Source organism: Pinus tabuliformis, chromosome X (genome assembly GCF_031772625.1).
Source record: "Pinus tabuliformis cultivar Carrire ecotype Pingquan chromosome X, CPIR1, whole genome shotgun sequence".
Taxonomy (NCBI): domain Eukaryota; kingdom Viridiplantae; phylum Streptophyta; class Pinopsida; order Pinales; family Pinaceae; genus Pinus; species Pinus tabuliformis.
Genome location: NC_142308.1, coordinates 1,748,031,768 through 1,748,045,734, shown reverse-complemented (window position 1 = coordinate 1,748,045,734; position 13,967 = coordinate 1,748,031,768).

The window sequence follows — 13,967 nt, the reverse complement described above, 5'->3', positions numbered from 1 at the left end:
TATATATATATAATCAAAACACTCTCAAAACCAAAATTAAAAGTAATATTGGGCCGGAATGAATGCAGACTCAGAGAAACAAAATCTATATCATAACAAAAAACAATGATAAGTTAATTTTATAGGCTTCTTCCTATGTGATCTTATAGAGGCTACAGGTTGCAAACTGTGTGGCTAGTACAGAGGTGCAGGTTTCTTTCACAGGATATGCTCTATTTCAATATGTGCCTAGCTAGTACAGAGGCCCGGGTTCTGGTACGTCAATTCTCCAATAATTTTTCTAAGAGAAAGAACCGCAAAGGCCAAGACAAGCAAGGAGGCGTCATGGTTTTATACATAAGGCAAGGTCAATAGTCTTCTCCATATTATAGGTGGATGAAGTACAGTAAAGCCATGAAAAAAGAGTATGTGTATTGGTTAAGCTTACCTTAACTATAAGAGTAAGTAAGTCAGAGTCTATTGTCAATCATGGAGCATGGGTAGAAGTAGGTGATCTTTCATCTTGAGGTAACTTATGTATTTTTACTTCATGATTTCTTTTCCCTTAACTCCACAAACGCTTATATGTCTAATAGGTCCATCTTGCATATTTCCTTCGGATGGTTCTCGGATTCCTTCAGACTGATCTTCGATGCTATGAAGGTTTTAATGCTCAAAATCATCAAGCTCAGTGCTCAGTGTTGAAAGATGAGCCACTACATGCACAGAGCCATGTGGCATGTTTGTGGTGTGCGAAATATACGAACGAAAAAATCCACATAATATATGGTCCGCCTCACGAAGAGGCCAGATAAGACTATGAAGCGGCAAAACTATGCTCAGTAAACTGCGATAGGGACTAATAATCAACTTAAAATAATGTTAAAGCCACCATCGCAATTACTATAGTCGCAGTTGTGCCTGCGGCAGGGACTTAAAAAAGAAGCACTACGAGTTAGGGTTAGGGTTGTGGCATATTGTATGATTATTTCGTCATGCATATGAAGCGATGAAAATAATATATGGATGTTATATTTTGTCGATATACTTATTGTTAGATGTAAGGTTAAAAAGAAAATAAGAAACCCTAGTACTTTGTTTCAAGGAATATGGTTCTATCGTTTATATATTTTATTTGGTTACAAAAGAAGTCTGATAGGGATTTGAATTACTTAAATATGTTGGGATCACATCTTGATTGCTCTCTGTATAAAACATCGTGTAGAAGATTTTGTTTGTTGTATAACTAAAAATTATGAAAGTTTACAACCAGCACTGAATGTACATTCAAAACCTATAGCCTTGGAGATATTTCTAGTTGAAGGTCAGAATTGTGGTTTTAATTCATAGCCTCTAGTTGATTCACCCGCTCATATTATCACTTTACATATGTCATTCCATTTGAAAGATAAATATATTGCTTGAGTTTTCTTTGTTATTATAAAATGAAATGGCTCCATAACTTGAATATCATGTTGAATTGAGATTCATGTTAAAAAAAATTATGTGATGCGTTAAAAGTTTTTATAATCTCTCATACTTTTCATTTTCCAGCTCCTTTATGTTTGTTTCCCCTTATCCTTATATTTATTCAATATTGTTATGGCATGTTGGCGTGCAAGTTGAACATCTAATAAGTACTAATCCGATTTTTTTGAAAGAAATATAAAGTGGAAATAAGGAGATGGATTTGAATGTTATGATGGTGAATGATAGGTCTTATTGATATAAGTAATATGTTTTGGATGCAAAACAAAGTTTGCTTAAGCTTTTCCTTGTTTCATTAATAAATTTTCTTTTTCATTTTTGTTGAAAAAATACAATGATAAATTCTCAATTTGATTTTGCTTTAATTAAATTGAGAAAATTTGAATTTCCACATCAACAGACATCTTGGATGATGTTAACTTGTGTGACATGGCTTGTGTCACCCACTTTAATCAGTAAATTCAAGTTGGAGGAGTTAAAGTTTTATTATGCATGAGTGGTTGCTAATTTGTAAAAATCAAAGTCAATTATCTCAGGTTGTTTTCAGTTAAACTAGTTCCAACTTTTGGAGGAACTAGTGGAAGGTCAGTTAAGCAGTAGGACTTTAGTCAAACTTAGTGATCATCCAGTTAACTAATCAATTAGCCCAAAATAGCTAATGCATGTAGAGAATTTGAGTTACCCAGTTGAGGTGAAGATTCCAAGGCAGTGTAACATCAATTGTACACTAGTCTTGAGTGTACAAGTGTTGCATGCAGTCATATGATCAACCTAAAGGAATTACGCAATTCAATAAAGGGAATTTCCTAAATAATAGGGGCTAATTCCTCAAGGAACAACACAAGGAAATACCAGTTCAAGTTGAGGCAAAATTTTACTAATTTTGGGCCAAAGGCCTTCAGTAAACAGAGAGATAGGTTGTGCACTTGTAGGGTGAGCTCAGTTGAGCAAAGCAATTGTACTACATCTCTACTTCATTTGATTAATGCAAGAGGCATTGGGGTTTTAGCATATTGATTTCCCCATATAAAAATACTTGTTGCATGTGTGTTATTCCTTCTTGCATGTCTGGAATTTTTGTTCTAAATTGTGAAATAATGTCCACATAGTAATAGTGTAGATATGTGCCTTGTGATTTTGATTAAAACTTCATGAGCAGTTGCAAATATACAACCTAATTTCTACATGGTATCAGAGTCGGATTCATATTGGAGTAGGAAATTCGAAGTTGTATCTCATAGGTTTAAATTTGAAGATCAGTGTAGCAGGATTTCTTCAAAGCTGAGAAAATGGCCTTCAATGGAGTAAGGCTATAGTAGGCCTTGGAAGGCACCTATAATTTTGTTGCATGGAAAGACCGCATGGATTCAGTATTGGATGACAATGGATTGCTAGAATACATCAAGACAAATTTTGCAAAACCACAAGAATTTGATGCCTAGAACCTTGCTCAGTGGAAGAAATATGTAGCCAAGGTGAGGAGAATGATCTTGGAGGGAGTACGGGATCATTATATTGTCTCAAATCTCCACGGAAAAGAAACTTTGTTCACAATGTGGAAAACACTGACAAAATTTTCCGTGAATAGTAGTGACCACGGGAAGCTTGCACTCAAGGATAAACTTTGAAGTATCAAGATGCAAAAGAATGACACAGTTCTGCAAGATATGAGCAAGTTTACACAGTGTCGTTATGAACTTGGTGGGGTTGGTGTTAATGTCCCTGAAGAAGACTTGGTAACCTTAGCCCTTATGGGCCTTCCTAAGAGTTGGCATAAATATCAAGATTCAGTGAATGGGAAGGAGAAACTACCGAGTTGGGAGTGCTTATGGTCTGACTTGGTACAAGAGGAAATAAGGCAGAATACCAGATATGGGACTTCATCCAAGGGTGAGGATGAAGAAAACTTTGCATTGGCTAGAAATGCAAAGAAGGGAAAAGGGAAGAAATCCCAATCCAAACCAAAATCCATTCACGGGGGCCAGAAGAAAGATATGTCAAAAATCAAATGCTTCCATTATCATGAATTCGAGCACTATGTTATGAATTGTCCACCCAAGAAGGAAAGAAAGAAGACCTCAGAAGGAGCAGCAAGTGAAGCCTTGGATTCACAGTTCGAACTTGACTTTACCCTCATTACCTGCATGGTCTGCACAGTGATGAGGAGCGTGTGGTTCTTGGACTCGGGTGCATCATTCCATATGATGGGCAATATAGATTTTCTCAGTGACCTGGAGGAGAAAGATTTGCATATGCACATCGAGATGGGGGATGACAGAAGGTATAACACGACCGGGATTGGTACAGTCACCTTTCAGAGGGAGTCGAGCTCCCCCCTCAGGCTCAAGGATGTCATGTTCATTCCAGGCCTAAAGAAAAATATCGTCTCTGTTACAGTTTTGGAAGACCGTGGTTATGATCTGATATTCAACAAAGCAAAGGAATTCTTGAGACACGTAGCCACATGACAGGTGAATAAGACCGAGGTTCGTGTGAAGGACTTGTACAAGCTATATCTGGAGAATTTTGTTGCATTGAGAACAAAGGCGGAGAAGGTGCAAAGCCGCAATGTCAGTGAACTTTGGCATAAAAGAATTGGCCATATGCATCATGGCTCTTTGAAGATCATGCAACAAATAACCACGAGTCTCCCCAAAGGAGCACTTGAGTAGTAAGATGTACTTTAGGGAAGTACACAAAAGGTACATTCCATGATCGGGACAACAAAGTACATGCAATCCTTGAAACGACCCACTCTGGTGTCTGTGGACCTTTCTCGATAGCCTCCACTACCAGGCACAAATATTTTGTCATTTTCATTGATGACTTCTCATGGAAGTGAAGGATCTTCTTCATGTAGAAGAAGGATGAGACATTCTCCAACTTCGTATTATTCAAGGCACTGGTTGAGAAAAAAATGGGCAAGAAGGTGAAGGCTCTCAGGAGCAATAATGGAGGTGAGTACATGTCAAATGAACTTAAAATTTTATGTGATAAAGAAGGCATTCAACGGGAGTTGAAAGCACCCCACAACCCACAATAGAATGGGGTGGCTGAGAGGAAGAACCATAGCATTGTGGGAGAAGTGAGGGTGATGTTGCATGACCGAGTCCTACCTCTGCATTTGTGGGTTGAGGAATGCAACAAAATAGTCTATTTGTAGAATCATAGTCCTCATTGGATTTTTGGCATGATTACACCAGAGGATGCTTTCTCGAGGGGGAAGTCGGAAGTGTCGCACTTTAGGATTTTTGGAGCCTTTTTTTACTGCCATGTCTCCAAATAATCAAGGAAGAAGCTAGAGCCGAAAACATAGTTGGGGGTATTTGTGGGTTACACAGAAACTCCCCACAACTACCATGTGCACTTTCCATCCTTAAGAATTACAGTTGTGCGAAGGGATGTAAAATTTGATGAATACAAAAGCCATGCAGTACTCCCTTGAGAGGGAGTTTCAGATCCCACCAGAAGAGGAGATTTTAGCTCCAAAGGAGGAACCTCAAGAAGTTGTGGAACATCCACAAGTTGAGGAGTAGAGAGTGGAGACAACCACTCAAGCATAACCATCCAAAGAAGGTAGGAAAAAGACCGGGGAAGCTGAGAGACTTGTGCAGGATGTGAGGGAGAATGTGGGTGCTCCTTCAAATCAGCGTAGGCAAATAAGGTCACCAGATCGATACATTGGTTACATGGCTCTAATGACTGAGCTTGTAGAGTCTAAGCCATCCTATTTCGAGGAAGCAGTAGAGAAACCTGTATGTGTTGATGCAATGGTGGAGGAATACGAATCCATTGTAAAGAACAGTGTTTGGGAAGTGGTCCCAAGACCAATAGAAAAATCAATTGTGGGTTAGAGATGGATCTTCAAGGTAAAGCATGCAGCAAACGAAAGCATAGAAAAGTACAAGGCCAAATTTATGGCCAACAGGTACTCTTAAGTTGAGAGGATTGACTATGAGGAGGCATTTGCTCTTGTAGCAAGGTACTCATCCATCATATCAATTATTGCTTTGGTTGCACATATGTGGTAGAAGATCCACCAGATGGATGTGAAAATAACATTCCTCAATGGAGTTATTAAGGAGGAGGCGTATCTCAAGCAACCAGAAGGCTTTGAGACTTTTGATCAAGAATCTCATGTGTGCATACTCAAGCGAGCGTTGTACGGTCTCAAGCAAGCACCTTGTGCTTGGTACACTAGGATCAATATCTATCTCATCGGTTTGGGCTTCACCAAAAGTGAAGCGAATGCAAACCTCTATCATATTTTGATAGAAGGTAAATTGTTGATTATTGTCTTATATTTGGATGACTTGATTTTAACTGGTGATGAGAAACTAATCAAATCATGCAAGGAGGACCTTGCAAGAGAGTTTGAAATGAAGGACATGGGTCTCATGCACTACTTCCTCAGATTGGAAGTATAGCAAGGTGATGGGGAATTGTTTCTTTCTCAGGAAAGTATGCCGATGAGATACTTCAAAGGTTCTGCATGGATAGTTGCAAACCCATGGAGACACCTCTAACGACCAACCAGAGGAAGGAGGATGCCACTTCAGGTGAGGAAGTAGATGCTACGGTTTACCGACAGTTGGTGTGTTCAGTAATGTATCTCGTGAACACGTGACCGGATATGTGTTATGCAGTCAACCAACTGAGCCAAACTATGGTTATGGAAACCAAATTATTTTGGAGGGCAGCTAAGCATGTTCTACGGTACCTCAGAGACACTACCCATTTTGGACTATTGTACAGACAGACAGAGGGAGTGAAGCTGTGTGGCCTCACAGATGTAGATTGGGTGGGGAGTCCATCAGACCGAAAGAGTACAACGGGTGGAATTTTTAGTGTTGGGTCTGTAATTGTTTCTTGGTACAATAGGAACCAAAGATATATGGCATTCAACTCAGCAGAAGCAAAATACATGGCTTCCAGTCAAGCAACATGTGAGGCGATCTGGATGAGAAAGATACTTGCTGAATTGTTTGGTCAGATGATGGATCCAACTGTGATCTACTGTGATAATCAGAGTTGCATCAAGCTCTCTGAAAATCTTATTTTTCACGATCGATCTAAGCATATAGATATCTAGTATCACCATTTATGGGACTCTGTGTAGAGGCGGATAATGATGTTGCAGTGCATTCCAACAAAGAAACAAGATGTTGATATTTTGACAACGGCCTTGTCAAGAGGGAAGTTCAAGTTCCACAGGTGCAGGAGAGGGGTGGTTGATAATCCATTTCTTGTTAAGAGGGAGTGTTGAAAAAATGCAGCAAGTAATTTTCAATTTGATTTTGCCTTGATTAAATTAAGAAAAAATGAATTTCCACATCAACGAAAACTTGGTGTTGAGAATAGCAACAAAAAATGCTAAAAATAACATTCAGAATATTCTAATTTATTTTGTCCTTGAATTAAAATTGAGAATTAAAATTTGAATTGTCTCACGAGCTGCTTGAAAAATAGTTAATTAATTCATCTTGGATTAATTAGTTGAAGAAATTCAAGCTAGAAGTCTTTGTGAAGTCATGCAACAGTTATCCCTTGAATTAAGGAGATTATCCCTTAATTTAGGAGATAAGATTGAGTTGTATTTGAGTTGTAATTATTTAGCTCAGTTTACTGAGTTAAGCCCAGTTAAATTAGTTCCAAACAGTTTGAGGAACTAATTGTGAGTTCAATCAGTTAATGCATGCATGCATCCAACTAGTGTACTCCAAATAACTGAAGATTCTCTCATAAATAACTCATGCATGTCTATTCAGAGAAATACCCAGTTGAGATTAAAAATAGGGACATTGTACTATCAGTTGCATGAGTTTTCCTATAAAGGAAACTCATCCATCCAGAAGGAATAAGGTTCCTTGAGGATTGAGCAGTTTTACAGGGTGTAAGATCAGTGTGAGTGATCAGTGTTACACTTGGTAACAGCTGGATCACCCAAGAGAAATAGCACAAGGAAATAGGAGGCTTGGAGGGCAGAGGAGAAGGCTTGTGAGAAGCTTTGTTTGCCTGTGAGCATCCAGGAGGATTGTACTGAGAGCTAGCTAGCTGTGGGAGCTAAAGATTTGTGTAATCTTGATGTATTTCCACCTTGTATGATAATACAGATAGTGGGGTTTTGAGCTGAGGCTTTCCCCAAAGTATTCTTCTGTTTCATGTGCATTGATTCTTCTTCTGGTTATATGTGTTCCACTCGATTCTTGCTCTATCTTTAAGCTTCTGCAAGTTTGATAGTAGAAGTAGATTATAGTATTTTTCTTTGGTATATTGCATTATCGAGTTAATCTACAGTCAGATTTTCTACATAGATCTCAAAGGTAGATTTGTAGAGAATTTGTAGGAAATTCTACATGGTATCAGAGCAAAGGTGATCAAAGCTGTGAACAGTATACTAAGAAGGGAAATTCGAAGTTTGAAGTTTGGGATTGAAGGTACAAATTGAATTCATCTCATACTTCAGGTTGGTCAATGGCGTTCTATGGCTTGAGACTCGAGTATGCCTTGGATGGCAGCTCGAATTACATAGCATGGAAAGATCGCATGGACGTTGTATTAGAAGACAATGGTTTGAAGGATTTCATTGATCAAGAAATCGCAAAGCTAGGTTCAACTAATGCACAAGAGTTGGTTGAATGGAAGAAGTGTGTGGCGAGGGCAAGACAGATCATCCTTGAGGGAGTTTGAGACCATATTATCTCGAGTCCCCATGGGAAGGAGACTCCGTTTTCAATGTGGAAGACATTGAAGGACCTATATCCGAACAGTAGCGAGCAGAGGAAATTGGCGCTCAAGGATAAGCTTCAAAGAATCAAGATGGATAACGGTGATACTATTTCCACATATCTGAACAAGCTCACCACCTGTAGAGATGAGCTTGGAAGTGTGGAAATAACTACTGCGGATGATGATATGGTAAGCCTCGCTCTCCTTAGCCTTCCAAAGAGATGGCATAGCTACCAGGACTCTGTGAATGGAAGGGAGAAACTGCCGGATTGGGAATAACTACGGTTGGATCTCATGCAGGAGGAGATTAGCAGGAGCACATGAGATGGTTCTTCATCCAAGGAGGATGAAGAAAATCTGGCCTTAGTGAGTAAGGCAAGGAAAGGGAAGGAGAAGGATTCTCATCCCAAATCGAATTCTTCTCATGGAGGGAAGAAGGGTGACAAATCTAAAGTGAGATGCTTTAGTTGTCACGAGATGGGTCATTATGCGACTAATTTCCCATTGAATAAGTCCAAGATAGGATCCCCGGAAGGATCGAAAGGTGAGGCATTAGCCTCTCAGTTCGAAATGGACTTCACCCTCATCGCATGCATGGTGTCTTCGATGATGGGTTGTGGTTGGTTTCTTGACAGTGGAGCCTCATTCCACATGACCGACGGTAAAAGTTTCTTCAGTACCTTAGAGGAGAATGACCTCAAGATACTCATAGAGATGGGTGATAATGAAAGGTATAGTGTTTCAAGAGTGGGCACGATTGATTTTCAGAGGAAGCATGGAGCTCTTATCACCTTGACAGATGTGAAGTATGTGCCTGGACTGAAGAAGAACTTGGTACAAAACCTGTATGCTCTTGAGGTTCAAGATGCATGCAAAGAATTGAGGAGCAAGGCCAATGTTAGAGACTTGGTGGTTGAGAGGGAGAGTAAATTACCTCTCAACATGCAACCCCAGAGGAAGTCTCAGACAATTGTGGAGGAGCCACAATTGGAGATGCTGAAAGGAGACCGAGTGGAGGCATCCACTCATGCAAAGACCTCCAGTAAGGGGGAATTTCGAGCCAAGTCAGCAGAAGGATCACATGCAGCCATACCTCTAGGTGTGAGGTGGGGTGATGTGAAGTGATAGTCCCAAGAAGGCTGAAATTGGGCAGGGTTCATTGAGAGGTTTTATCTCATGGATCGTACCTTGCTACGGGAGCCCAAAGTACATAGTAGCGGGAGGAATCAGTGAGATTGATGCAGTCAGAGATCAAAGTGACAAAGGCCAGAGCAGTCAGATACTGAAGAGCACAGAGTTTTCAGTTGACAAATGCAATAGCAGTCAGAGACTTTGATGACAAAGGCATCATTCTGATTCAAGTTGGATGTTTCTTTTTTTTTTTTTTTTTTTTTTCCTGGAGATTGCTAGAGCAACAACACTAGAGAGAAGTGTTGCATGCAGAACATTCCAAAGGTTCAGGATCGGGATCGAGTTGAATTCCTTTCTTGTTGAGAGGGATTGTTGAGAATAGCAACAAGAAATGATAAAAATAACATTCAGAATATTCTAATTTTAATTTGTACTTGAATTAAAATTGAGAATTAAAATTCGAATTTAGTCTCACCAGCTGCTTGAAAAATAATTAATTATTCATCTTGGATTAATTAGTTGGAGAAATTCAATCTAGAAGTCTTTGTGAAGTCATGCAACAGTTATCCCTTGAATTAAGGAGATAAGATTGAGTTGTAATTAGTTAGCTCAGTTTATTGAGTTAAGCCCAATTAAATTAGTTCCAAATAGTTTGAGGAACTAATTGTGAGTTCAGTCAGTTAATGCATGCATACATCCAACTAGTGTGCTCCAGATAACTGAAGATTCTCTCATAAATAACCCATGCATGTCTATTCAGAGAAAGACCCAGTTGAGATTAAAGACAGGGACATTGTACTATCAGTTGCATGAGTTTTCCTATAAAGGAAACTCATCCATGCAGAAGGAAGAAGGTTCCTTGAGGATTGCGCAGTTTTACAGGGTGTAAGATCAGTGTGAGTGATCAGTGTTACACTTGGTAACAACTGGATCACCCAGGAGAAACAACGCAATGATATAGGAGGCTTGGAAGGCAGAGGAGAAGGCTTGTGAGAAGCTTTGTTTGCCTGTGAGCGTCCAGGAGGATTGTACTGAGAGTTGGCTAGTTGTGGCAGCTAAAGCTTTGTGTAATCTTGATGTATTTCCACCTTGTATGATAATACAGATAGTGGGGTTTTGAGCTGAGGCTTTCCCTAGAGTATTGTTCTGTGTTTCATGTGCATTGATTCTTCTTCTGGTTATATGTGTTCCGCTCGATTCTTGCTCTATCTTTGAGCTTCTGCAAGCTTGATAGTAGAAGTAGATTATAGTATTTTGCTTTGGTATATTGCATTATTGAGTTAATCCACAGTCAGATTTTCTACATAGATCTTAGAGGTAGATTTGTAGAGAATTTGCAAGAAATTCTACACTTGGATGATGTTAACTTGTGTTACATGGATTTTGTTACTCAGTAAATTCGAGTTGGAGGAGTTAGAGTTTAGTTATGCATGAGTGATTGCTAATTTGTAGCAATCAAGGTCAGTGAACTCAGGTTGTCTTTAGTTAAACTAGTTCCAACTTTTGGAGGAACTAGTGGAAGATTAGTTAAGCAGTGGGACTTCAGTAAAACTCAATGATCATCTAGGTAACTGACCAATCAACCCAAAATAGCTAGTGCATGCAGAGAATTCAAGTTACCCAGCTGAGGTGGAGATTCCAAGGCAATGTAACATCAATTATAGACTAGTTTTGAGTGTACATGTGTTGCATGTAGTCAGATGATCAACCTAAAGGAATTGCACAATTCAATTGAGGGAATTTCCTAAATAATAGGGGCTAATTCCTCAAGGAACAACGCAAGGAAATAGGAGCTCAAGCCAAGGAAAAATTTGACTAAGTCTGGGTCAGATGCCTTCAATGAGCAAAGAGATAGGTTGTGCACTTGCAAGGTGAGCTTAGTTGAGCAAAGCAATTGTAATACATCTCTATTTCATTTGATTAATGCAAGAGGCATTGGGGGTTTTAGAAGATTTCTTTCCCCAGATAAAAATACTTGTTGCATGTGTGTTATTCCTTCTTGCATGTCTGAAATTTTTGTTCTAAATTGTGAAATAATTTCCACAGAGCAGTAGTGTAGATCTATGCCTTATGATTTTGATTAAAATTTCATGAGAAATTGCAAATATACAACCTAATTTCTACAATTTCTTTATATATGTTTTATCTTCTATGCTATAGTTTGGGCCTTATTTATTATATTTAACAAATTTTAGTGAAAACATGTTTTTATTGCACATAGTATTTTGCTTTAGTATATTAATGGAGTGTATGAAATGGAATAGTTGAGTTTTTCAATAATGGTAGCAATGGAAACATTAGAGGGAGGGGAAAAATACCTGATGTAGTCTTGTAAGAAGTATGAAAAAAAAAGTCTCTACATTTTGACAGTAATTCTTATGAATTCAATCAACTTATATAGATTGGTGACCTAAAATTGCGCTGGAAGCCAACTTTACCATAACCTTTTGCTCAGAACGATGCACCATTGCAACATCATCTTAGCATTATGGATATTGCAGAACCTCCTTCACAACCTATGAATGATGGATGGGAGAATAACCCTATCCAACCCCCTTCTAGCATTTTTTATTGGCCTCTTAATCCCAAAAATGCACCTATTACCCCTCCTTTTGATCTTGTGATTCCTTTAGATGTTTCTTTTGCGTGCTCTCCCCTGAGAAAGACAAACAACCTTTTCCCAAAAGTCTAAGTGACAAGGGGAAGAAACTTATTGAGGTACAAAGCACTAACTCCTTTAAGTCCACTTCTGCACAATCCATAGTGCAATTAGTCAAACAGGGGATGAAGACAAAAAGAAGGTTCATTTTAAAGACATTCACCTTGAGATTTTATGCCTTTATGTTTTGTGACATTGTTTATTTTGTGGATATTGAAGGCATAATTTTTGTGGATACAATTATTATATGATATTTAATTTTGGAAACTTAAAATATCATATATTTTTTATAAAGAGAGGGGCAAGTGTTATTATGATAATTATGTTCATGATGATGTTGCATTTGTTAATTTATATTTTTTTCTATATATGTGTTGATGATATTTATTATGGGAGTTACAAGGATAAGTTTTATATACAATGTTATGAATTTAAAATTCATAAAAATTAGACATTTAAAAATTATTTTAATTAATGAAATAGTAAGTGAATTATTATTTTTGAATCATTAAATTTGCTAAACAAAGAGACAGCAATCCCAACAGACATCTCTCTCTGAATAGGCATGGTCAGTCAACTCCTATTTATGGAGCACCGCCACAAGCCTTGTAATCATTCATATTTTATCAATCAATTATTATATATATATATATATATATATATATATATATATATATATATATTACATGTCAAATGTATCTGCAAATTAAAAGAGTGAGCAAACAACTTTTGCTCCATACAACAAAGTTTATAAAAGGGTATAATGGGACCCCACATACTTTTTAGTTGAAATTTCATTTAATACATTTATAAACATTTCTTCAAAACAGTTTCACTCTCTGATGAAATAAAAGCTCACTTGAATAGTTAAGAGGTTGTTGAACTACCTAACTACTTCTACAAGGATAAAATAAGAGAGAAATTAAGAGTGAAAGGGGAGAAAATCTAGTGTGAAGGTATGCCCAAGCTTTGAAAGTGAGTTTATCATTCTTTTTCATTTTTATTATGAGTTTCTTGAAGACTAAATTGTCTTATTATAGTAGGAATATTTTGAGAGTGGCAAAGAAAGATTGTGTGGCATTCACCTATGGTGTTATTCAAGGTTACTTATTTCTTTTGTAATCTATTTGCGCATTTTAGAAGTTCTAACTTGATTCAATGCTAATTAGTGTAAATTTTGTAAGAGTTTGGTGATGTTATTTATGTCTCTTGAAATGATCTAAGATCGTATCTTTTTCTTTTGGCACTTGGTTGATATTTATGTCTCTTGAAATGATCTAAGATCGTATCTTTTTCTTTTGGCACTTGGTTGATATTTATGTCTCTTGAAATGATATAAGATCATATCTTTTTCTTTTGGCACTTGGTTGATTTTGTACGATTTTTATTACATCGTAGGCTTCTAAGGGCACTTCATGGTCTTGATCCTCGTATGGATCTGTAAATACAATTTGTTTGGTAATTCAGATTGGCTTTTAATAAAGTTATTTTCTCATTACTTTCTTGTATTTTTTCCCATTGAAGAATTTTAGGTTTGAATTTATGTCGTTGTTCAATTTATATTATTTTAGCATGTTTTGAAAGTTGCCCATTTTTTAGTTGATGTTTATTCTTTCATTGGTATCAGTAAAAAAATCATAAAAATATATATATATTTTAAAAAGAGATTTCATATTTCAAGGATTCTATTTTTGAGTTTATGTTGTAGAAGTACAAGGGCTATGAACCCACGGTAACATTCCATCTCTTACTTAACAGGATTCAAGATGTCTTTGTGACAAGTATCAAAACTTCTCCATCAATAATATATGTGGACCTTAAGTGGATCTATGTGCATGTACATTTCTCCTAGGGCTGTTTTAGGGAAGGCTAGTGCCATAGAGGGAGAAGTGTAGGGATAATATCCATGGTATAAGGCTTGAAAAGCACCTACAGACTCTTGAGGGTAGTTGGAATTCCTAGATTCATAGTTGTAAGGTTC